The sequence below is a fragment of the Panthera onca genome, chromosome B4 (assembly GCF_046562875.1).
Source record: "Panthera onca isolate mPanOnc1 chromosome B4, mPanOnc1 haplotype 2, whole genome shotgun sequence".
NCBI lineage: Eukaryota > Metazoa > Chordata > Mammalia > Carnivora > Felidae > Panthera > Panthera onca.
In genome coordinates, this window is record NC_138345.1 from 6,227,512 (window position 1) to 6,252,706 (window position 25,195).

General features: G+C 47.0%; 1 long non-coding RNA gene across 1 annotated transcript; it reads right to left on the bottom strand.

Annotated features, from left to right (window-relative positions):
• Positions 1-11,251: 11,251 nt before the first annotated feature.
• Positions 11,252-23,983, bottom strand: LOC132660400 (uncharacterized). Its single transcript, XR_013556580.2, has 4 exons — positions 23,804-23,983; positions 23,499-23,615; positions 21,053-21,121; positions 11,252-12,851 (listed from the first exon to the last, which is right to left on the bottom strand). It is a non-coding gene; the product is annotated as an uncharacterized LOC132660400 (long non-coding RNA).
• Positions 23,984-25,195: the final 1,212 nt, after the last annotated feature.

The window sequence follows — 25,195 nt, forward strand, 5'->3', positions numbered from 1 at the left end:
AACAAAAAATTTCAGGTGATGATAGATACATACAGGGATTCACGATCATGGATTCGTTTAGCAAATGTTTTGTGGAATACCTGGTTTGCGTAAGATAGCATCAGATCGCAGAGTAAGTAACAACCACTAGAACATAGAATCCACCTGGAAAAAGTAGGTCTTCGAGCTGGAAGGAAAGAAGAACTTATCACGTTGGAGAAAGGGTCACTGTCTGTGTCGGCAGCCGTGGAGAACAGCGGCCTGCACACGCTCCATGCCGCTGAGGTTCCCAGAAGGTTCCGCAGGACTCTTCCCATAGAGCGCCCCGAGTGGCCCCCACCACCAGAGCCATTGGAGTAGAGTCAACATTTGCCCCTTGCACCACTCTGTGTTATCTCCTTCAATGGTTCCATTGGCCACAAGCAGCCTAATTATTATATTATATTATATTATATTATATTATATTATATTATACTATATTATATTATATTAAGAATGTCCATAGCTATGCCTCTACAACATTATTTTAATATCTCCAAAATAAGGAATTTTTCCAATCGTCAGAAACTTTGGGTCTACAGCTTACAGATCTGAGGACTTCTCAAGTCCTCCACAACTGTGTGAACCAACTTCTTAGAGAGATAGATGATAGATACATAGATGGATAGGATCGGTAGGTAGGAGATAGAAAGGTAGATAGACAGATAGGTTGGTAGGTAGGTACGTGTGTATGTGTGTACGTAGAATGATAGAGACATATAGACGTTCATCTCCTATCGGCTCTGTTTCTCTGGAGAACCCACGGTAGCACAGTGCGCACGCCTCCTTCTTGCTGAGGCCCTAACTGGATAACGCCCACACGGACGCCGCCCGTAAACTTGACTTCAGGCAAACACTGCACGTCTACACCCAAGTATTGGGTGTGCCTCGTAATGGCAGATACTGCTGCTAGCACGTATAAGACGAGACAAGGATTCCCCAGCAGAGGTGGGGAAAGAGGGCGTGGGGCCTGGGGAGAAGTATTTCCCACAGAACCCTCTCGCAGCATTTTCTCCCATCTGACGGGCTTCCCTGGAGAGTCATCCTGGAAAACATTCTATTTGAGGTTCCCTTTGGCACAGGAGGTTACAGCTGGTAATGATGACGGTGACCCTTGTCGTCATTAGGAAGCCATTTATTTTACTATGATTACGATATCTTCTCCATCCAGAACTATGCTGGGTCCTTTTTAAGCACTTACTTCAGGTAATTCTCGCCGGGGTTCTGTGAGGTTGATGGTGTTGTTCCCATTTTGTACATGAGGAGATGGAGGTTCGGGGAGGGTCAGGGAAACCCCCAGGGGGGCGACAGAGTCAATGGGAGACAAAGCCACGTCTGCTTGACTCTTCCCCTCTGCCCCCCCTAATGTTCCAGACTGAGGGGCATAAGTCTGCAGCAGAGATCAGCCAAGGTGTTCTGGAAACTGCCGGAGAATAAATATTTTAGACTTGGTGGGCCAGACAGTTGTAGGTGTTCAGCTCTGCGCTGTAGCCCGAGACAGTACAGAAGCGAACGAGCATGGCTCTGTTCCAATAAAGCTTTATTGATAAAAACAGATGGAGGGCCAGAATGGGCCCTGGGGTCGCGGTGAGTCCATCCCCGTCTGTGGGAACAACAGATGGGAGAAACGGTTTCGGAAATTGGAAGAAGGTAGCAACGGCAAATTAAAGACCCCATCGCTCACCTCCGAATCTTGCACATCTAGCCAGGGGTGTCAGGTAAACCTATTAACAAAGAAAGAAAAAAAGCCCAGAGACTCAGAGAATGAAAACATAGAAAAATGTAAAATGACTGTAATGCAAGTTATACATTTCTAGGAGCAAAAATTAGCCGGGCACGATTAAATTAGCCAAAGCGTCTGAGACAAAGTAGGCGCAGAGCTGGGTTGGAGGCAGGGTAGAGGGCCAGTAGGAGCAGAGAGGAACTGAGGTCCTGAGACTTAGGTTTCTGAAATTTGCATGAAAGCGAAGGACTAAAGACACGGGAGCAGCACCACACGACTACAGCAAAGGCGTTTCTGTGCTTTAAAACAAAGCACACCGTGAGTCGAAGTCCATGCCCCCTCCCAAAGAGGGCCTGTTAAAATAAATGTCATCTGCTCAGACTAGCAGATGGAGAAGTCTGAATTATTGATACCCCAATGAAAATTTTTCGTTCGGAATGTTCCGCGGGTTAATGCAATAACCCGCCCCTCTCCCCCCGTCTCTCCCCTGCTGTTCCGTCTCAGCTGCAGGGTCAGCTCTGAAATGTAAGCCAGGACACGGTTTTATCTGGGGCTTCTCTCTCTCTCTCTTTCTCTCTCTCTCTCTCTCTCGACCTAACCCCGGGCTCTCCCGCGTCATCATAAGCCAGGGCCCGAGAGCCTGGATAATCGGCTGGCAAAACAGAGAGCAGGCTCAGTGTCGTTTTCCTGCAGAGTAATTTTCCCATGGAAATTGGACGCCGTTGCACGATGGGGACTTAGTTCTCTGCTTGAAGCACCGGGGACTTCACGGGCTCCACATCCCCAGCTCCACGCTGTCCCCGTCCCCAGCTCCAAGATGACCAGGTTGGGAGATCCAGACTCCGCTCTCAGTGAAACGGGCCAAACAGGTGCCAACAATCACTGTCGGGGAAAGAGCACAATCCCCCCCCCCCCCCCGAAGAAAAAATGATTCGTTGAGCAATCGAGGCCATGGGGCAGAAATGGTCTGTCTCCTTGGGTTTACTGTGTCTCCTCTAATGTTCAAACCGCTTCCGTGTTCCCTGACCTTGGCCCCGAGGGCTAGCTGAGGTATTCGCCTTGTGTTCACTTCTTGCTCTTAAATCACATTGACTTTGGGGGTCGAACTTTACGTTAGAGTCTTAACTTAGTCTGCTCAACAGCCGTGTATCTAACGGTACCGAAACTGAATTTCCAGACCATCGTCCCAGAATCCGAGCAACCATTTCTCTCTGGGAGCCACCATGATGGCTGTCGCTTTATTCAGGCTGTGTGGCCGTGACACCTGAACGTGGAGAGCTCTGTTCATCGTGGGTAGCTGCTGGCCACGTGTGGTTTCCAAGCATCCGAAACGTGACAGACGAGCAAAGGTGTGCTTGAGTGAAATCCACACCAGATAGAATGTCGTAGAAGGTACCTGTCTCATTCATGATTTTTGTATCAGTTACATGTTGAAAAGATAATATTTAGGGTACACTGGCTGACATCAAATATTTATATGGGGCACCTAGGTGGCTCAGTCGGTGAAACGTCTGACTTCGGCTCAGGACATGATCTCATGGCTCGTGGGTTCAAGTCCCGTGTCAGGCTCTGCGTTGACAGCACAGAGCCTGCTTGGTATTCTCTCTCTCTCCCTCTCTCTCTCTGCCTCTCCCCTGCTCACGCTTGGTTTCTTTCTCTCAAAATAGATAAATAAACACTTTTTTAAAAAAATCCATTTAAAAAAATATTTATGTGAAGTTCACCTGTTTCCTTTAACTTTTAAACTAAACGTGGCTCCCGAAAAACTCAAGATTACATCTGTGACTCCTACGCTATTTCTATTGGTTGGTGCTGACCCGGAGTTACAGAATCAACGAGCACGTGGCCAAGAGAGCGGGCTTTGACGTGGAGAATCGTCGCCACACACCAAGAATGTGTTCTGAGGGAGACATTCTTCACGGAAGGCAAGGAGGTCTCACAGGCTATCATCAAAATTGCCTTCCTTTCTGTCTTTGGTAAAAATGGAATTATTTCTTCAAGGGAGTTGTAGAACATGGTCTGTCACTTATTTAAGATACTTAGGCTATCGCTTTGAAACTAGATCTCGACCATAATTCTTCCACACTTAAAAGTACCACAAATAAAATGTCATCACAGTTAAACTTAAAAAAAAAAAAAAGCAAAGATTTTTTTTTTAGGACAGGGATTCTCACAATGGGGTGGGATGAGCTGGGACCTTCCGGAACAAGACAGGCTGTCCCATGGATCCTTCTTCCACGTCATTGATGGGATTGTTTTATAGCCCTCGGGCGTGACAAGTTGAACAAAAGTTTAGGGATAAGTATTCGGGTTCAATTCACTAAGCCCTACCAAGGGTCTCTGTCACCGCTCTCAAGTTCATTGCTGGGCAGGGCCATCCTCATGGACATACACCCGTGCGTTGGCATGGGGCCCATGGGGAAGGGCCCCCTGCTTGGTTTGCTGATCTGTTGTCGCTGTCCTGGTGTTCTTACTAACGTTGTCTTTGAACTGGCGTTTTGTAAATGAGGTCTGAGGGGACAATGGAGCGTGCACGTGAGCAGAAAATAGTCGTCCGCTGGGCACGTCCGCCATCCAGTCATCTGTTGACCTGTAGCGTTCAGGGGGCCCCCAGAGCACAGAATACCTGCTGGTCCATAATTTGTAGGGTTCGGTGGGACGCAAAGTGAGGGCAAGGCCACTGTGTCACATCTGGGACCGAGTAAACAGAGATGCTGACTGCCCCCGAGAGGCCATCCCTCCTGTGTGAAAAAGAACTTGGCCCCTAACACAGAAGGAATGGCACCCTGAGAAAAACGAGCAACGGAGGAACCCCACCGTCCCCTTCCCTACTCATGTCAGGCCCACGGGTAGCCACGCACACTCACGGTGACGCCACAGAAGGGAGGGACGGACAGGCTCCCAGACGTCCTTCTCCTTCCCCGCTTTGCCACCCATCCGAGGCTACGGGCGGATCGTGCCCATGGAACGTGGGCATAGCGAGAAGCGCAATAAAAGCAGTCGAGTCAGTCAGCGGCCGCAAGCCTCGCAGGAAAACAACTGCATCAGAACAAGGCGGGTTTAACCCCCGTCACGGCGAGGAATTCGCATCGGCCGTGGGAATCCCGGGCAGCCTCAGTAAGAGGGTGTCAGGCCCCGTTACAGGACTGGGGCTCTGGTTGGGTGACTTGGGGGAGCATCTAAGGAATGAGGCTTGTTCTAGATCGGATGTGGTCACAAAGCAGGGGCAGTTCCGTGAGCGGGTCTCCTAATAAATCTTTTTCATCAGAAGGGCCAGGTCGAGTGAGGCTACAGCTGTCATAGGCAAAGACGTAGCGTCGCTCATTCAGCAAGTATTTTGTGGGCCGCGCGGGGACCCGGTCTCCGGACACGTTCCATGAGATTGTTCAGCCGACAGGAGAACGCAGGGCTTAAGCCTAAGTGTCCGATCTGTTTGCAAGAACACGGAGGCTGAAGCTGTGAGCTTCAAATCCGGTTCCCAGACGTCAAGGACTGCCTTTCTTCCCCCTCATATTGTTTTGTCAAGAAAAAAAAAAAAAAAAGACCCACATGAACGTATAAGCTATGAAATATGAACTGCGTAAACTTCCTGAGGCTGCACGTGAATTAAACGCACTGATATTTGCATTCAAACTGGCACGCGCAATATGACGATGAACACCGACGACGCTCATGCTAATAATTTAAATTTTTAATTTTTCTTTACTTAGATCAACATTAAAGAGCAAATTAAAAAACAAATCATGAGAAGTGGAGAGAGAGAGAGAGAAAGAGAGAGGCCGTGGAGGAAAAGAAACAGCTTTATGTTTTAATGCCTTTAATGACCCTTTCTTCTGCTTTTTGAACAAGGGGCCCTGCGTTTTCATTTTGCACTGGGTCCCACGCATCATGTAGCTGGCTCTGTTCCAAGTTCCCTCTTTCTTTTAACCCTTGACAGGGCCCTAAAGAGAAAGCCTTAAATCTCCTGATTTTCTTTTGTCCTTTAGAGATGGCTAGCTGCTGCGGCCCCCCCAGGCGGCTCAGTCACTTGAGCGTCAGACTCGTGGTTTTGGCTCCGGTCATGATCTCACGGTTCATGGGTTGGAGCCCCGCGTTGGGCTCTGCGCCTAGCAGCACGGAGCCTGCTTGGGATTCTGTCTCCTGCTCTCCTCTGCCCCTCCCCTGCTCATGATCTCGCTCTCTGAAAAATAAATAATAAACATTTAAAAAAGAGGGAGAGAGAGAGAGATTGCTAGCTGCTAGAGTTCCCCTAAGTCAGGGACTGTCAAATCCCTGTGTCCCTTTGTAGGCAGCACTTTGGCTTCAGAGAGTCAGCTGGCCCTCTCTCCTCTTTCCACATCCTAGTCCCTAAGCCCTTCCTTCCATGGGCTGGGAGCAGACGCAAGAAAGCTGTGGAAGGAGGGGCGTCTGGGTGGCTCAGTCGGTTGAGCGTCCGACTTCAGCTCAGGTCACGATCTCACGGTCCGTGGGTTTGAGCCCCGCGTCGGGCTCTGGGCTGATGGCCCAGAGCCTGGAGCCTGCTTCCGATTCTGTGTCTCCCTCTCTCTCTGCTCCTCCCCCGTTCATGCTCTGTCTCTCTCTGTCTCAAAAATAAATAAACGTTAAAAAAAAAAAATTTAAAAAAAAAAAAAAAAAAAGAAAGCTGTGGAAGGAGTGTCCTCACCCCCGCCCCCCACCTGAGTAGTCCATATCTGAGTCTGATTTCCATGGGTCTCCGTTGGCCAGACAGTCACCTGCCTGTGCTTTTCTGTGTAGGGATTGCTCTTTTCTTTTTCCCAGGCCAGTATCCAAGTTTCTACTCACTCCTCTGGTCAATATCTTATTTATAAACAATTTTCCAGTGCTTATCTCCGGTTGCCCTAAGAGCCCTCTAGTCACAACCTCTGATTACATTGGTCTTTGATACAGATTTAGAGTGAATCTGTTTCTTCGAAAGGCCTTTCCCTATCCCTTACACAAAACGCAGCTCTACAAAATAATTTAGAGAAAGATATTTGAACAGAGATTTCAAGGGACCTCATGCCACACCAGATGAGACCAAACAGATAACGTGCAATGGAAAATTGAGAGCTTTGGACGCACCCCCCCCCTTTCTTTTTCCCAAAAAAATGACGCAGAAAACGAAGGGAAATGGAAAATTAAATTTCCTTACAACTTACAGCCCATTGACAAGTCCAAGAGACAGCCTCGTGACATTCTTCCAGGAAGGCCCAGTTGTCTTAATGTGAACGCTTTGCTGGAGGAAAAACAAAGCGTCAAATGGTACAGATCACCGTCCTGTGGGACGTGAGTCTCCATCAGTCTGCATGCGTCTTAATGATTCAGAAGAAAAACGCAATCTCCCGAAACCTATAGACTCAATTTCCTGGAGCCCTAACGTCACCCTCCCCTCCATGAGATAGAAAATCTTATGTCATCGGTCACTCGTCACAACCCCAGTGCAGCTCTTTCTGCCCACGGGTCCTGTCCCCACGCTTTAATGTAACCACATTTTTGCACGGAAGACGTCTCAAGCATTCTTTCTCGACCTTCAGCTCCGAACCCCACCACTCCAAACCGCATCAAAAAGACCCACCACGGGCCGCCTGGGTGGCTCAGTCGGCTGAGCGTCCGACTTCGGCTCAGGTCACGATCTCACGGTCCGTGAGTTCGAGCCCCGCGTCGGGCTCTGTGCTGACAGCTCAGAGCCTGGAGCCTGTTTCGGATTCTGTGCCTCCCTCTCTCTCTGCCCCTCCCCCGCTCATGCTCTGTCTCTCTCTGTCAAAACTAAATAAATATTAAAAAAATTTTTTGTTTTTTAAAAAGACCCACCACTCTTACAGTTAAGTATTTGAAGGCCTTTGCTCCATGCACAAAGTGTCAGTGGAAGACTGGATAAGGCCTTGCCTAATGTTGTCTCCCGTACCTGAAAATAGCTCTGACCTGTCCTTACGGGTCAGTTTAATTAACACATGAAACATCAGACACTTAATACAAAATCAGAAACCATAATTTCTCCGTCTAGACAATGAGCCTCGGGCGCGTACCGGCTCAGAGGGTTGATTGTGGGGTCCGGCACAGAGTAGGGTTCAGTGTCCCGGGTCCATGATTCTCACTTCCTCAGGCCCTATGTGGAACTGGGGCTTCCAGAAGGCACTGTCCTGGGTGATTACGTATTTCACAGTCAACAAGGTCAAGCTTTCTCTAAAGTGTGCTTGGGGTCCCACCGTTTCTTTTTTACATTAGCTTCTAGTTATTAAGATATGTGTCTATGGTAGACACCTACTGGTGTAACGGAATCACAATTACCTCCCTCTTCCTCAATCCCTTTTTGGCGTATCATCTTTGAAAGTCTTCAACATGTACACACACACACGCGCGCGCGCGCTCATGAGATCAAATGCACACACCCACAAATAGCATCACTTTTAACAAGGCGTGAACATGTATTGTGTTGGCTCCTTCGACTGCTGTCTCCGGGAGAGGAGAGAAAGAATTAGTGGGTGCTCTCCGTGGATGAAAGCACTGGCGGTGATGCTGTCTGCGGCATCCTCTCCCCCTGAGAGCCCAGAAGATGTCGTTAGCAGCAAATATGAGTGTGACTTCGCCCCACCACGGGTCTCGTTTCCATCGGTCACAGCCATGTTTTATACTACGATATCCAGGAAGATCAAACCAGCCATTGCGGATTCGACGGCAGCTATCGTAGGAGCGAGAGGAGAGGAGAGGAGGGAGAAGAGGAGGAGTGGATTACGGCTCATTTCATCTGTCATCGTACAGAAAAAAAAAAAAAATCTAGACAATTTGCTTTTGGATTTTTTTGTTGTTGCGTTATTGGTTTGTGTTTTATTTGTTGTGTTTTCCGTTTTTTTACTCATTTGAGTCATTGACTCGAGTCATTGACATTCGCCACCCATTCAGCCAGGGACCTTTTCCTGGGTCCCGATCCCCAAGGAGAAAGCCTGGAGTCATCTCCCGGCCAGCTGTGCCTATCAAAAACCCTCCCCGGGGACGGTAACGCCCTCTAAACAAAAAACAAAGGGTTCTTTCTGTTCCTTTAAACACAATAGAAAGAATTTGGCATCATCAAAAATGAAAGACTACCCTACAGAGGGGGAGAAAAAAGAATCCCTTCTAAAGGCCATTAAATGCAAATTGCCCTCCTTGTTGCCAGTGAAAGGTCTCACTTAACACCTAAATTTGCCAAGCAGGCTTAGCTGGAGCCTCTCCCAGAATCCGGACTTCTTCATTGTTCCCCTGTTTGTTCAAACACCAGGCGAGTCTGAAGCAACTGATTAGCATAATCCCATCGGAGGTGGTGGCTGCTTTGCTCTGGCTACAGGAAGTGAGTTGGGTTTGTCCCAGCCGGTACCCGAAACACTGGGACCCCAATTACTTCCAGCATCGCTACCTTCACATCCACTCGCGGGCTCTGATGTCAGATCCTTCTTGGACGCCGCCCCCTGGGGACTCATCGAGAAGAAACAACACGGTGTCCCAGGCATTTCTCTGATGCATCAGAGGCTCTGTGTTACTCCAGGGATGGCAGGGGGTGGAGGGCAGAGAGCAGCATGGAGCCTCAGGGCTTTTGCTTGCCTGTTTCTAAGGGTTGGGCACTAATTTCAGTTCAAAGTAAGATTCGGACTCTGAAGGAGCTGGTGGCCGCCCGTCCCCACAGAAGCAATAAAATCCACTGCTGCCCCCGCCTCTAGTTCCAAGAGGGCTGACACGGCCTCGGGCATGCCACGTCTATGCTGTCATCTCGGTGTCACGGGGATGCACGCACGCGACACAAGCTGAGCGAATGACTGACAACAGTCCTGGCGTGATTTATTTTTGAGACAGAGAAGGAGCGTGAATGGGGGAGGGGGCAGAGAGGGAGGGAGACACAGTATCCGAAGCGGGCTCCAGGCTCCGAGCTGTCAGCAGAGAGCCCGACGCGGGGCTCGAAGCCACGAACTGCGAGATCGTGACCTGAGCCCAAGTCAGACGCTCAACTGACTGAGCCCCCCAGGCGCCCCTGTGTCTGTCCATCCTTGATTTGGGCCCCGCTGTTCGAATTTCATCCTGCTTCCAGTGGTAGTTCAGATGGGCCCTTGGAAACCGTTTTTTGTTTCACACCTTTCTGTGATATATACGGGGAATCTAATGTCTGAAGAGGTAAAGTTACTTATTTGGGGAAACACGCTACTCCGTTTTTACAGTATTTTACGTTGCGAATCTTTATAAATTGCTTGTCTGTGAAAGCATCAGCCCTGCCATGGACTCTAGCTTGTCTCTAACACCCAGAACATTCTGAGTGGCCAGGATCCAAGCCTCCCTCCCTGTGTTGGCTAGCAGAAACTTGATATACTGTGGTTTCCTCAAATCTTAGATACCAGTTGATTGTAAGACCTGCATATAAGTACTTTATGGGGTACTAAGAAAAAAAGTACTGCGTACACAGAAAGTTCTAAAAATTTCTTCACATTCAGGAAATGATGCTTTTATATGGCTTCTTAACGCTGTCATTGATAGGCCATCGTGACAGCATCATGGGTGCCATTAAAAGCATCCACGTGGGGTGTTTGGGTGGCTCAGTCAGTGAAGCATCCGACTCTTGATAAGTTGATTTCAGGCCAGGTCATGATCTCGAGGTTTGTGGGATCGAGCCCCGTGGTCGCCCTGCACTGTCAGCACGGAGCCTGCTTGGGATTCTCTCTCTCCCTCTCTCTCCCTCTCTCTGCCCCTCCCCTGCTCACGCTCTCTCCCTCTCTCCCAAAATAAAGAAGGAAACTCTGAAAAAGAAATAAAAACGAAAAGCAACGATGACACGGTTTTTGTTTAAAGACAAAACAAGACAAAACAAAAAAGTCCCGCCACTATTGTCTGGGCATTTTTTTCCGACTCGCTCGCTTGGAAGGTGTAACAGGCGGCCCCTGGCATCGTCTCGGGCAGCGATGGGAGTCCTGTTCTCTCTGCACATAGGGGTCTTCCTTTAGATTCCCAAAGCACATGCCCGCTGTTTCGGGAGAACATAAGGAATCGCAGCCTTCCCTGTAACGACAAATAATTGTTTGCCTGATACCAAATGTGTGCCTCCTTCTGTCTTTCTCTGCACTGGATAGCTTCTCGTCTTCACGCCAAATCATAGTGTCGTCTCGGAGACATTCTAAGCACCCATGAGACCATTAAACACAAATGGTTGGGGCAATTCACAGAACGGGGTGGAAGCGGCCGAGATAAGGAGAGGCGTGAACGGGCTTGCGTGAGTAGCAGTGGGTGGCGTCCCTGGGAGCGCTGCCCTGTCCCGCCGCCACTGAAGGCCCAGGCCGTGTAAGTGGCAGCCTGCTTTCTGCCACGTGAAGCGGGGGGTGTGGGGGGTGCACGCCTGAGAAGTTGTAAAACACAGAAATAGCCCTAGCCTCAATCTGGGTTTCTCCTTGGGAGGTTCCGTGCTCCAGCTCCCAAGGCTGGGATTTGACATTCCACGCAAAACTTTAAAAGAAAAAAAAGGGACCGAAAACATCTCCCCCCCAAAAAGTAATCAAGGCAGGTGTTTAAAAAGACATCCATAAGCCAATACCAGCATTTCTCAATGCAAGTCTAACCCACACTCGACTGAGGAATTTTAAAAGAAAAGAAACAAACAAAAAATGCTAACCCCACACGCGTCGAGTGTGAACTTCACCCAGGCCGCAGGTGGTTTTGGAAAGCTCTCTGGGAGGTGCCAGCAGGCAGGCTGCAAAGGAAACCACGGATAGCGACATAAGGAATCTCTCAGATTTGCAGAAAGCCAAATTCCTAGTGCATCTTACACACAACAGAGAGAGCATATATCATCCTTGGAACCATCTGGATGCGGCAGCAGGTGGGGGTAGGGCTTACTTCATTTGGACATCCCTGGTGGGGGTACCTTTCCTCCTCTCCTTTCTTTCGTCTTTTTTTTTTTTTCTTCTTTTCTGTCCCTCTTTTTAAAACCGGGATGGCAATCTTGCTGCACGGATCTATTTTAGTCCAGCGACACACTGAGCTTTGAAACCTTTCAAACTGTGCTAACCCATGAATGCCCTATCGTGCATAGAAAACAGACTTTCCAGGATTCTCTGAACTCAGATCCTGGCTGCAGATGTTGGGGCGTCCTCCGGCTCCTCCCTCCCCTGGGCTAGTCACTTCTGCTCTGCCTCCTCTCTGCTCCTTGGAGATGTCTCCCCAGCCCCGCCTGGCTCTGGAGGCTGGGGACACCGACAGCTAGCCACCCCCCCCCCACCCCGGGATTCTGCAGGGTTCCACGTCTCAGCCCAACGCTTGTTAGCTGCAGACAACACACGGCAGATCCGAAGGGGGGTACCTGAGCTCAGCATCAGGGACCATGGCTCTGGGAAATCCTTATCACAGTAGTCTTCCAGCACTTTCTGGGGTATATCACCTCCCGCGGTCCCAGTACTGGCGTTTGTCCATCAGCACGCTTGGGGTCCTCCGTCATGAAAGAAGAGGTCTTTTTTTTTTTTTGGTTTGTTTGTTTTTAAAGGAGGTCTTTTTATGAAGATCCCTCAGCCTCCTTATCCCCACCGTTTGCACATCCCCCTTTTGTTTCTGTTTTTTGATTAGTTGATGTTTGCAGACTTACAAGCCCTGCAGCATCAGGAGAGAGAAAGCAACCTGATTTGGAGAATTTCAGCCGGAGAAGCAAGCTCCTACCTAGAAATTGGGGGAATTGTTTCAAATTCATTCTCCAGGTGCCATCAATATATTTGCAAGGAAAAGAGGCGACAGCGTGCTCATTTTTCAAACTTCCTTTGAGCTTTTCACGGAGGAGATGCCGTTGGTGTCTCTGCATATTTTATGCAAATTTTGAGAGTATCATTTAGATAATGATCTGTTTCAGAGAATTAAATAATCACACACTTGAAGGTGATTCATTTCTGCACCTCTTCAGGAGATCTTTAATCAGTGGTGAGTTTTTCTTTTTTCTTAATGGACTCAGGAGCACATTTTTCTTAGTGTAACTTTCTTTTCATAAGATGAGGAGACTAGACGTTGCCCTACCTATCACAAACAGAAAAAAGAGAAATCTATTACCTGAAAGCTGTTCTCCTTCTCTGCTTCATACTTGGATGACTTTTCTTAACAAGCCATGGCTTTCAGTAGACTATAGTTCATGTGAAGGAAACACAGAGAGATATAGTTTGTCATGAATTTTCAGCAATCTATGAATTATACATAACGTTCTTTAAGTTAAAGTCATGTTAGACCGTATGCCGCTATCACAGATAGTGCGATATGTAGCTACTATCCGAGATCGAGCACATTGCTTAACCTCTTTAAGCCTCAGTTTCTCCATTTATGAAAGGAGATCTTTATAGTATCTACCTCATAGGGTTTTGCGAAATCTAAAATGAAAATAAAGTATGAGGCTCATTGCTGGGCATTCAGTTAAGCAGACAATAGATGGTAGTCAGATGTTGTTATTACTACATTTTGTTCTCCCTCCCAGAAAGCTAGAAGTAAGAACAAAGTACAAACAGTGGGTTTTTCCCCGCTCTCACAATTTACCTTCTCAACTTTTGCCTGGGATCCTAAACAGAGACACGGAATTCACAGAGCACAATTACCCTTTGAATCTGGATGTATTTCTGAAGTCAGGGAGGAAAATTCCTCTCCCCTCAAGGTCCTATTCTAGTTGGACTAAAGAATCGAATTGACACGAGACAGATTCAAGGAGAAAATCCAATCGAACAGCATCTCTACTGGGAACCCACACAGATGTGGACATTCCCAAGACAGTCAGGCACGAAGAAGGATATACGTCATTCTGAACTAAGGAGAAGGGAGTAGGGGTCTGGCACTTTAAAGAGAAAAAATGCAATTCACGGGAAAATGAAAAAGAGTCAATGGTCGGTAAACGAACGTTTGCTGGGTCACGCAGAAACCACGGGGCAAAGAGACCTTGATCCAAGTGGCCTTGCTAGGCTCCTCTCTTTCCAGCATACCTGCTTCCTATCATAATGCAGCTATCTGTGATGGTAGCTCTCTTCCTGGAGCGGGTCCTCTGTCTAAATTCCTTTCAGGCAGTTGAGCGAAAGGTGAAGAGCTTTTCCTGAATGTGCTGGGTCTTGATTGCTTTTAACTCAAAATAACTCTTTATACCAAATGGTCCATCTTGGGGCGGCCGGACCTTGGCCCTATGCTGTCTACAAACCGATTTAATGGGGTAACCGGAGGTTTCCAGAGACTTCGGAGGCTTCCCTTCTGTGAGCTCACTGGCGCCCTCTTCCACATCTCAATCTCTAGAACTCTCCAATAGCCATGCACTTTACCTCCTCCTAGTGCTTTTTGGTTTTTAAGCATTATTATTTTACACGTCCACCTTAAAACATCCCAGCGGTATGTCTGTGTTGACCAAGAAAGAATTTATGGAACATTTCAGCCAACAGGCACTTTTTTTTCGGCAATTAGAATTGTGCTTCTGAAGACACACACTCAGGTAGAAGCCGGGCTCATGTCCTGAGGAAGACGAAGGGTGGGGGAAGGGTTATGTAGGCGAAAAGCTATGAGTGCAGCTGTCCTCTATGTCACATAGGGATTGACACTGAATTGACTGGAATTGGTTGGGGTAATACACAAATGAGGAATTGAAACTCGCCCAGTCTCCTGGGCTCCTTTCAAAGGTGAAGGAGGCCGTTGAGTCAGGTGTCATGGTGAGGACAGAGTTAAGCCCAGGCTGAGGGCTTGCAGCTGGCTGGAAGGTTTTTGAGAAAGTTCACGGTTTCTCTGATGAGGATGTGCATAAATCCCCCCCCCCTTCCCTTACGGCCTCCTGACACTTATTTTAAAAAGAGACACTCTTGGGGTGCCTGGGGGGCTCAGTCGGTGAAGCATCCGACTTCGGCTCAGGTCATGATCTCACGGTCCGTGGGTTCGAGTCCCGCGTCGGGCTCTGTGCTGACGGCTCAGAGCCTGGAACCTGCTTCGGATTCTGGGTCTCCCTCTCTCTCTCCGCCCCTCCCCCACTCACTCTCTGCCAAAAAATGAATAAACATTAAAAAAAAAATTTTAAAAGAGACGCTCTTCGCTAGGCTCGCTTGCTTGATGGTGAAATCCCTTTCGACATCAGCAATACTACTTGGCATGGAAGGAAGAACACACGAATGTAGGTGAGCTGACCACTGTCCCTCAGTGAGTGAGAAATTTAGGAACAGCACAATTAAGAATCGTTTCCGCATTCTTTCTCTGGCACCTGCCGTTATCCCCGTAACAAGGTCAAAACCGACTTATTAGTTCCAAGGAGGCAGACACACAGCTAAGAATCCCTAGATTTTTTTTTTTATCTTGAAGTTATTGTGTGTTGCTATGGGGATACAGCCCCCCTGCAATATCCTTTTTGCTGTCCGGCGTTGGCAAAAAAAATAATAAAATCGGCACGTCTTCCAATGCTTGACTTGGGCCTTGAGTTCGTTCCAACCTCTTCCGGGTTCTTACCTGGAGGCATCGCCCTGCTGGCAAACGTAGACCCGCTTTGGTGTTTTGCCTGCTCTTTTCCTGGTTGACATTTCTTGAAACTGACAAGCCAGGAGGTAACAGAAGACCAGGGAAGCAAGTCTTGGAATGTCTGAATCAGAGAGCGGAGTTAATAAATTCACTCAGAGGAGAACTCCCTCGTAACCAAGAGCTTCTATTTGAGGTCGAGCCAACTCTGTGTTCTCCTGAACAGTTAACAGCGTGACAGGGAGGAGTACCCTTTCTCTGTAGGAAATGAGTGTGGTTTCCAGTGGCCTAATGCGTCCCCACGCGATGACATCTGTGTTCCTATTTAAAACTCAAGGGTATACCACCTTTTTTTCATCTGAGCTGTTAGCTTTCAAAAAATACTTAAAAACCAATCAGCAACTAAATTGCATCTGAAGAGCTGTTTCAATTATAGAATGGAGGCAGTTCTGCAGCAAAGTATTTAAGAGCTGCAAAAATTAATGTGCATTTTAATGCTGATTTTCAGAGTATAATACACTTTGTAATTCATTTAAATGTATTCTGGGTGCTCCATTCTAGCTTCGGGCCCAGCAGTAGTCCTTGAGACATCATAAAACTACATTTTAAAAGTTTTTTTTTTAATAGAAAAGTATTTAAAAATCTAAGAAAGATAAACTGAGTGAAAACATAATTGGTCAGCATCTGAATACAGATGGGTTCTCTTCCTTGAATAACACCACTTAAAAGCACTCCCGTGGAATGATTTCTACCCCAACCTGCAGTGTGGGTCATAGCACATAAAAACCTTATCTAATTGCCTTTTTTCTTCTTGCCACATTTCGGACACAGCCTCTAAACTTTCTAAGAGCCACGTTATTCATCGGAAGCTACTGATGTGGCAGATAAATCCAGTAGAATTAGTGTCTCCACGGATGGCGTGTTTTAAAACCGAGTTAATCAAACATAAACGTTCCGCCCAGAGCAATGGCAAGCAGTACATATGTCGACAGCCCAAAGGAAGGGAAGTCAGCAAAGCAAACAGCTGCTTTTGCTCAGCAGTTTCCAACACCGAGCTTTAATGGATGTGCAGGGGGAGGTGGGAGCCACCAGCAGGGAAAAGAGGTGCGAGGTGGGCATGCCAGCCTGGGTCACCTTTCTTCTGCAGACTTCCACAAGAAATCAGGGGAAGGACGAATTGCAACCAGAGGACATTAATGATGGGAGAGCCCCGGGCCTCACCTCCTTCCCGCGCTTCACCCTTTCGCACGGCAAATGGGCCAACGTCGCCAAAGGGAATGACCACAGACTCATGGAAAGAACTGCTCACTGCCCACAACCCAGGTTTCCAGCCTTCCTACCAGCCCACGGTGGGCTCGGAAGCTATACTGCTGTGCTTTGTGCCATCGCCATCTTGAGACAAAACGCACTCGTACTTCCTGGTGACTTCTGATATGGTAATGGGATGATTTCAGGCTTCAGTGGGCCCCACATTCAGCCTTCTTTGTGTTCTGGAGCTGCACTGTAATCAGTGAGTGATGCCAGTCTCTGCCTTCCACCGACTCCTCCTTCCAGAAGCTTGTTCCTCTCCTTCCCTGAAGTCAGCATGGCTGCAAATTGAGCCAGCCGTGCACCCAACAGAAGCTCCTTCCCCAGCCCACCCGGTGGGCCTCCCTCTTGGGAACAGTGGTGATGTTCTGGGTCCTGGGCAAAGGTAAGAGAAAAGGCCATTCATTTGTTTGACAAGCGTTTACTGAGCACTTACTATTAGTACGTATTTAGGGTTAGAAGGAAATGAGTGACAGGTTAGCCGCAGCTTCACGCACCAAAGAGGGTACAGTCCAAAGGATTGGAAATATCTGGGGGCTCCATGTTGCTTCCCTAACAACAAAGATGCCTCCAGCTTTAGAAGAGTGGTTCCAGGGTTTAGCTGAACTCAAAAGCTGCAGTTAGCACCGGAGTTCGGAATATGGTCTGAACGTCCCGTGGGGACCGCCTGGCCCAGATCTCTAAAAGGAGGAAAACAATAGCGGAGGGACCTAAAGAAATCTCAGGCTAACTCACAGCTGGGCTCACAGGCTGCTGTGGGACTCTGGTTTTCTGAACTCTGGATTACATTTAGTCATCTCTGCTGGGTAACTGGAGGCTGTACAGTTTGCACGCTGAGCCGTTACGCCACCGGAGCCCTCGTCCTGAGCGCCAAGGGGCCCCTTTCCCCACACAAACCTAATATTGAGGTTCTGACACAGCCACGGTGCTCCCTGGCCATGAGACCTCCATCTCTAGGCTTTCTCTGAGGAAGCCATTGGGTCTGCTTCCGAGATGTACACAGTGGTGACTTTCATGTAAATACCCACTGCTATTCCTGACGGAGCTGGGAAACAGAGAGAGCTATTTATAAGCGTTCTGGTGGCAGTTGCCACAACGAGGAGGTGAGGCTGGTTTCTGATTCATGCCTTCTTCTAGCCAGCTGTCCCCTGTCATTTTACACATGCCGGCATGACATTTCCCTCCAGCCAATTTAGTCCTGAAAAGTTTTGTTTCTTTTCACACGTGAATGATAAGAAAGTCTTTGACTTGGATCATCCCTCGCCCCTCCTGAAACTGTAATTTCACGGGCTCCATCTAATTTGTGCACGAGTGTCTCACTAAGCTATGGGGAGAGGACGCAAACACTCTTTATGAAGGCTTGTATGGCTTACTCCATGGAGCGTCTTCTGTGGGGTTGGGTGGGAGAATTTCATTAAGAATTTAGGAATAACTGGAATCTGGGTGACTCTTTTTTGAAATGAGTGTTCCTTTGCCACATTTTTGAGAGCTAAAAATACAGCCAAAGGATGTACTTGGAGCTGGTTGAAAGCAGATTGGAAACCAGACAAGGGAAGGTGAATCCAATCATCTGCATGTCTCAAGCCAGCTGCGTACCCAACAACATGAAACAGAAAGTCACCGGGAAATAAAAACCTGAATAATGGAATGGACGGACTGACGCATGTGGGCAAGAGATAGACACATCCCGCATCCTCCAGAAACTCCAACTGTCATAAATCATCACAAGTCTCCAAGATTCTCTGGAGATTCAAGGCAGCTGGAGCTGGCCTCATGAGTGCCAGCCACCCCCCGCTCACCAGTCCATTCCTGTGTGACTCTGTACACGTCCCTGTTCACACTGCCTGGTGGTGGCGGTGGGGGGGGTACTTTGAGGAAGTGAAATCATACATCTTGAAACGGGCTGAGGAGATAAAAATGAAAGATATTCTAACTGTGGCATTTTTTCAGTTATCTGAAATAAACCTGCCATCCACACAGCAGAAGTAATATTTTAATTTCAGACCTGAAAGTGAGAGAGACGGGGGACCAGGGTACAAAGAGTGTGTCCCAGAGTAACACGCGACCCACATCCCTGCCTTTTGCAAGGGTGCTCAACCAATCCTCACTGCATAAATAAGCAAATGGATTAATGGATGAGCCCTGAGGAGGGGGATAAGAAGAGTGTTGAGAACTTGTCTGAAAGTGGAAGAACTTAAATAGGACTCAGCAATACCCAAAATGGCAGGGACAAATTTCTTCATTAAAGTGCTAAGAAGCCCCAGATGGCTCTCACGTTTTCTTTGTATTCTTAGTTATTGAGATGGAGTTAGAAGCAAATTAAGAGGATACCTGCCAGAAAATGCGAAAAGCCCAGAAGATTCACATAAAATCATCATGAAGCTCTGTGGCACCTCCAGAAACACACTGAAAACTTACCTCTTTTAAATGGCAAAGGATTTCAAGGACACAGAAAAACATAGAGAATGAAATCCGTTAAAGGTAACATTTAAACAAAGCCTCAAGGATAGGAGTGAAGCTCTTGTTTTCTGTACTTAATCCTTACAACTCTCCCTTTCGAGAAATAACCACTTTTAGGAAATCGAGGTTAATCATCCTAGGAATTTCTTAAAAAACTGACCCTACTTGCCGACGTATGGGTCCATCAGTCTCACATTGTTCGGCATCTTTCTTAGCCTTTTAATAAACCCTGCCATACACCATACATATCTTTCTCTAACTTGCTTTTCATACTTGTGTTTGGGGGATTTATCCCACGTTATTTCTGTAGCTCAAGGTAATTTATTTTATTTTTTTATATACAATTTTTTCTAATGTTTATTTATTATTGAGAGACAGAGAGAGATACAGCACCAGCAGGGGAGGGGCAGAGAGAGAGGGAGACACAGACTCCGAAGCAGACTCCAGGCTCCCAGCTGTCAGCACAGAACCTGACGCGGGGCTCGAATGCACAAACTGTGAGATCATGACCTGAGCCGAAGTCGGATGCTAAGGCAAGGAACCGAGAGGTCACTGTGTGAAGACTGACATGAAAGGGCATGCCTCCCAGAGGCCTGGGTGGATGACCGGAGGAGGCTCAGCACGCTGAGAAGGGAAGTTGGGGTGTGGGCGGCCTGCTCCCCACAACCACAAGGCTGGGGCAGGAGCACCGGTGAAGAAGTCGTACATCAAGCAAACTTTGAAAGAATCTATATTCTACATTTCTACTTTAACAACCCGGGGAAGCAAAAATAAGATAAACACAGAGAGGGAGGCAAACCTTAGAGACTCTTAAATCCTGAGAACAAACTGAGGGCTGCTGGTCGGTACGTGGGTGGGGGGAATGGGCTAAATGGGGGCTGGGCATTGAGGAGGGTGCTTGTTGGGATGAGCACTGGGTGTCCTATGTAAGTGGTGAATCACTAAATTGTACTCCTGAAACCAATACTACACTAGCTGTTAACTAACTTAGATTTAAATTAAAAGAAAAGCAAAGCAAAGAAAAGCAAAGCAAAGAAAAGCAAAGAAAAGAGTAAAATAAAATAAAATAAAACAAAATAAGACAGAATAAAATAAAATAAATCAGAGTAAAGCTATGGTCTCTATCTGAGACAAAGTCATCAAAATACCAGTGGCAACTGAATTTAATTAATTATTATTACACATGCGTTGCTGCACCGATGACCCTTGGATGGGCAATAAGATAAAGAACATAAATAATTTATAAATGACTTTTTATTCATTCCATCAGACTTGTTTTGTTGGCTTTATTTCAGTGAAATCACTTCTGAACCATTAAAATCTGTATTTACATAATTTGCCTTGCAGCAATGATCTAATGGATTAAAAATAAAATATATTTTCACTTAAGGTATATACAATTTAAACACATTTTCATTACAAACATAAAGTAAAATGTAAGAAAAACTGACAAATTAACCTTTCCAAAAGGTTATTTTCCTTCCAAAGTGATTAATTATAAATCAGCATCAATATATTTATTCCAGAAAACAAAAAAGAAAACATATGTATTGAAAATTATTTGTTACGATGAAATTTTAAAATTTCCTCTTTAGGAAATTTAAATAAATCTTGCAAAACATTTTTACAAAAATAAAATTATTTGCAGTTCAAGACTTGGATGTACACCTAGTTGCTAAGGTATGAATTTGTATCCCTTCTCATGTGACATCTAGACCTACATTGTTTTTATTTCTTACTTACTTTTTTAAAGTTTTACTTATTTTGAGAGAGAGGGAGAGAGAGCACAAGCAGGGAGAGAGGCACAGGGAGGGAGGGAGAGAAAATAAGAAAGAGAGAGAGAGAGAGAGAGAGAGAGAGAGAGAGAGAGAGAGTCTCAAGCAGGCTCCATGCTGAGATGGGGCTCGATCCCATGACCCTGCTGATCATGACCTGAGCCGAATCAAGAGTCAGACGCTTTACTGACGGAGCCACCCAGGTGCTTCCAGACCTACATTGCTTTTAAATATATGGTTTATTATTTTACCATTATTCATGTATGGTGAGACCATCAGATCGGGAGACAATGGCCATTGAGAGATGACTCGATATACTCACAAATTCCAAGAGAAGGGGCAATCACGTCACACGGGGCCATACAGGGCGGCACCAGGGTCGGTCAGGATCCTGAGGGAGGAAGGGAAAATGTGAGCCACAGCCTTTATTTTGGTTTCCACGAGGCAGGGTAAGTTCTCCCGGAATAAAATACGATTTAACAACAACAAAAAGCCAAGTGAAATAAAAAATGAAAGTTAGACTTGCTTATTTATCACCTGAGTAGAGCAAGAAGGTTGCTGTGAGAGAAAAAAAAAAAAAAACTATATAATTAAGTGAAAAAAAAAATCTGATCAGGCATCAAAACCTTTTCAGATTTCTAACAGCACCTACAGACAACAGCAGTGTATGAGACAGAAGCTGGTGTTTACAAACGTAAGTGTAACCAGAAACAATTTGCTCAGAATGCTTACAAGGCTGAGACCTTGTAGGACAAGTCGCTAGAAAATAGATAGTTCGTGGTGTTTCCTCTCATAACTGATGAGAACACAGAAAGCTGTATTTCTTCATGCTTTCGGTTAGAATTTTGAAATGGCCAAAGTGTGATAAAAACTTTTGGACATAGTGTATCATGCCTGTGATATCAGGACACGACGTATTATATGGATTGAGATCAGTGTTGGAATGTGGAAAAGGTTAATGTGCACTGGTCCAAATTAGTAAGCTGGAGTGCAGACAGACCCGGATTCTGGAATGTTCACAGTCAACGCTGGACTTGCCCTAGTACTCAGATCCAAGATGGTAACAGTTTGCAAGGGCATTGCGTTTAGACATTTGTTAGTTAACTCATTCATCCACAGAGAACGAAAACTTTAAAAATGCAACAATGCGGGGCACCGGGATGGCTCAGAAGGTTAAGCGTCTGACTTCGGCTCAGGTCATGATCTCACAGTTCGTGAGTTCGAGCCCTGTGTCGGGCCCTGTGCTGAGCGTTCAGAGCCTGGAGCCTGCTCCAGAATCTGTGTCTCCCTCTCTCTCTGTCCCTCCCCCGCTCACGCTTTTTCTCTCTCACTCTCCCAAAAATAAATAAACATTTAAAAAAAATTTTTTTTAATGCAACAACGTGAACACTGTCTGCCTATAGGCCTAATGTCACAGACACGTCATATTTATTGGACTCCACGTGGCAGCGGGCCATAACATGGAGCTCAGAGGGGTTGGCTTTGTCCTGGTGACTTTTATTAATTGTTGGAAAAAATAAAGACGCCGATGCAATCCAAAGAAAAATGTCACCACATTTCAACAGCAAACAGCGAAGACAGATTTAGCCTTTCAGGTTGGCACTGACCGGTCCCTAAAACCTCAGACTCTACAAAGCTGCTCGCGTGTGTGACTTCGTAAGGAGTGATAGATCCCAGTTTCCTTCCCCGAAATCCAACTACTGAAATGAAAGTGAGACATTTCCAAAATTAGACATTTGAAGACTGAACAGCAAGAAAAATAATAATTCTCAGTTTTAAACTTTACGAAACGACTGTTTGATTCACGCTCTGGTGTAACACTCAAAGTTTGGCTAAAAGCTGCCCATGGACCCCCATGGCCGGACGCCGCAGTGGAAGCAAACAGGATGATGCGAAAAGAGCAAAAGATCACAAATATCTCGAGAGTAGCTACTTTCACCAAAAACAAAAAACAAAAACAAAAAAAAACACACACACACACAAAAAACAAAAAAACCAATCACTGCACGGGAATCTCTCCACATTTAGAATGCGTACATTTGGGAACAGCTGGTTTTCATTATGAAACCGAATAAAACTAAATGTCACTCCCTGTAAAAGGGCTTCAGGTTGAGCACAGAACGCAAGACTCGACATGGTCACCTAAGCACACGCACACACACAAAAACAACAACAAAGCTGTCAGGTTTCTCTGCCCTCCCCCAAAGCGTAAGGGAGGGCTACATAAAAATACAGGATGAAATATGAATTTTAAAGTGTACTGACAAATTACTTCGCGGAATCTTTCTTTCGATGTTTCAATTTCGAGTTGATAACGCGATCTCTACGTATCACGCATAATTCGAGTACGACCTTACAACAACACATCTGGAAAACCAGGGCAAGACTGAGGATATTTCTGGCAGCCGATTTTTCTTACACCCAATCCGTCTCGCTGGTTTATTTCTACCTCCCGGGCCCTGTAGACACCTAAGGGTGCGACCTCGGCACTAGCTTGCGTTTCTGGCAGACAGAAGCTCTGGTAGCGAATTGCTCAGCCAGCCTCCTCCGTTTGTTCGTCTATGAGTCATCGACGATGTCACAACTATTTCTTTCCGCACCTGCGATCTACCTGGCCCTGTAGCGACCGCTGTAGGTACAAAGTGCAGACAATTCTTGCCTCTGGGACTTCAGACTCCAGTTGGAGCCGGAGCTCAGTTCACTAAATGTTGGAATTGCATTTGACGGGCCGCCTTCGTCCTACCCTGGCAGAGCGGGTCCTGGGTTACCTGATCTATGGAACCCCGAGACGTCAGTCGTGATGTAGAAGGTAATATAACAGCGCATAAAACGCATCCCCAAGAGAAAACTTACTCCTGTCTGCAGGGTTTGATTTGTGAAAGCATCTGGCACAAAGAGAAGCATCAAGGTTTGCGCGCAGGGCGACTAAAATTTAAGTCCCTGAAGCTAATTGGTAAATTAGCAGACAGCCTCATTCACCTGAGTCCCCCCTTCCCAGGCCTTTGCTATTTTGCTGCGGAAAGTAAGCTTCTCCCAGGAGACACCACTGGAACATACAGACGTCTGAACAAACCTGGCTTTGTGTTCGCTGACGTGCGAATTTGTTTCTGCCTTTGTTACCGCGTTTGAAACCCAATGCTTCTCGTCCTGGCAAGTTCAGCTCCACGCGGTTAATCCAGTGGGCGGAGGTACGTGTTCCCCACACAGAAACTTTTCCTTAGGTTAATTGTCTCCTAAGACACGGCTGGGCTGATGTCACAGGACAAGGAACCGAGGCCCCCCCGGCTGAGCTGCGGGCCCTGTGCTAGATTTAAAGGCACAGGAGGGAATTCCAGATGGCCTACAGGGCTTTGAGGTGGAGAAGGCGCATCCAGAAGATAAATGTGGGCAATCTCACAGTCCCGTTTTAAGAAATATTCAATTTCTTATCTTTAATTAGCAAAGAGGTAGATGCTTTCATTTTCTGTAACTCTTTCGGTATTTGAGACAATCGTCCTTCTTCCGCTATGTTAATCGATGTAGGCCGGCCGCATTCTCACACAGTTCAATGCTATTTTAATAGCATTTGATTGAGTGCCCATTGTATGCAAGGTCCTGTAGACAGGCCATCCCGGAGGCAGGAGAGCACCTAAAAAGGTTTTCCATCAAAGACAGAATGAAGAATGAGTAGAATTTATGAAAAGGTGAGGTTCAAAATACAGGCAATTTGATCAGCACGTTCAAAGGAGTAAAGGAATGAAACATCCTGGTGGGCAAAAAGGAAATATGAATTGTTGGGAGCCTGGGGTGGCAGGGAAAGGGGAAACTCGGGGCCACCTGGGAGCTGGGACTAAATCCAACGGGTCTGGGCTCCAGTCATTGTTCAAGGGAGGACTTCCTTCTCATTCATGGGGGGGGGGGGGGGGGGGGGTTGAAACAATGTTTTCAAAACCGATTTTTTCTGGGCAGCACACCTGGTGATTTAGATTTAGTCGGTGTGGGCTTGGGCCCTCCCTAAAATTCCCTTGGGGGCTGGGAGTGAGATGCCCCCACCCCTCTACAAGCCTCGCCCGCGTCAGACCTTGTGGGGGACGGAGCGGAAGGTGTGGCAATGAGGCAATGAGGAAAGCGGGGGCATTCATACTCAGCTGTTGCCCACGCCTCAGGGCACTGACAACACACGGTCCTCACGGTCGTTTCTATTCATATATAAAAATGGCATGGGCACCTTGAAGTCAAGCCCCCAAACAACCCAGCCAAGTCGGAAGGTGTCCCGTCCAACAGGGGCAGTGGGAATCGAACCTTCTTTCGGGAGAGGAGGCATTCTCGGACAGGTAGAGTGGCAAAAAAAGAAAAAAAGAAAAAAGAAAAGGAACCGAGAGTTCCAAGTGTCATTTTCTTCTATTACCCGTGTTTGTTCACGGGGAAAAGCCAGCATCTGTAGGCTGGGTTGGGGGCCAGAAGACTCCCACGCTGGATCCAGCTC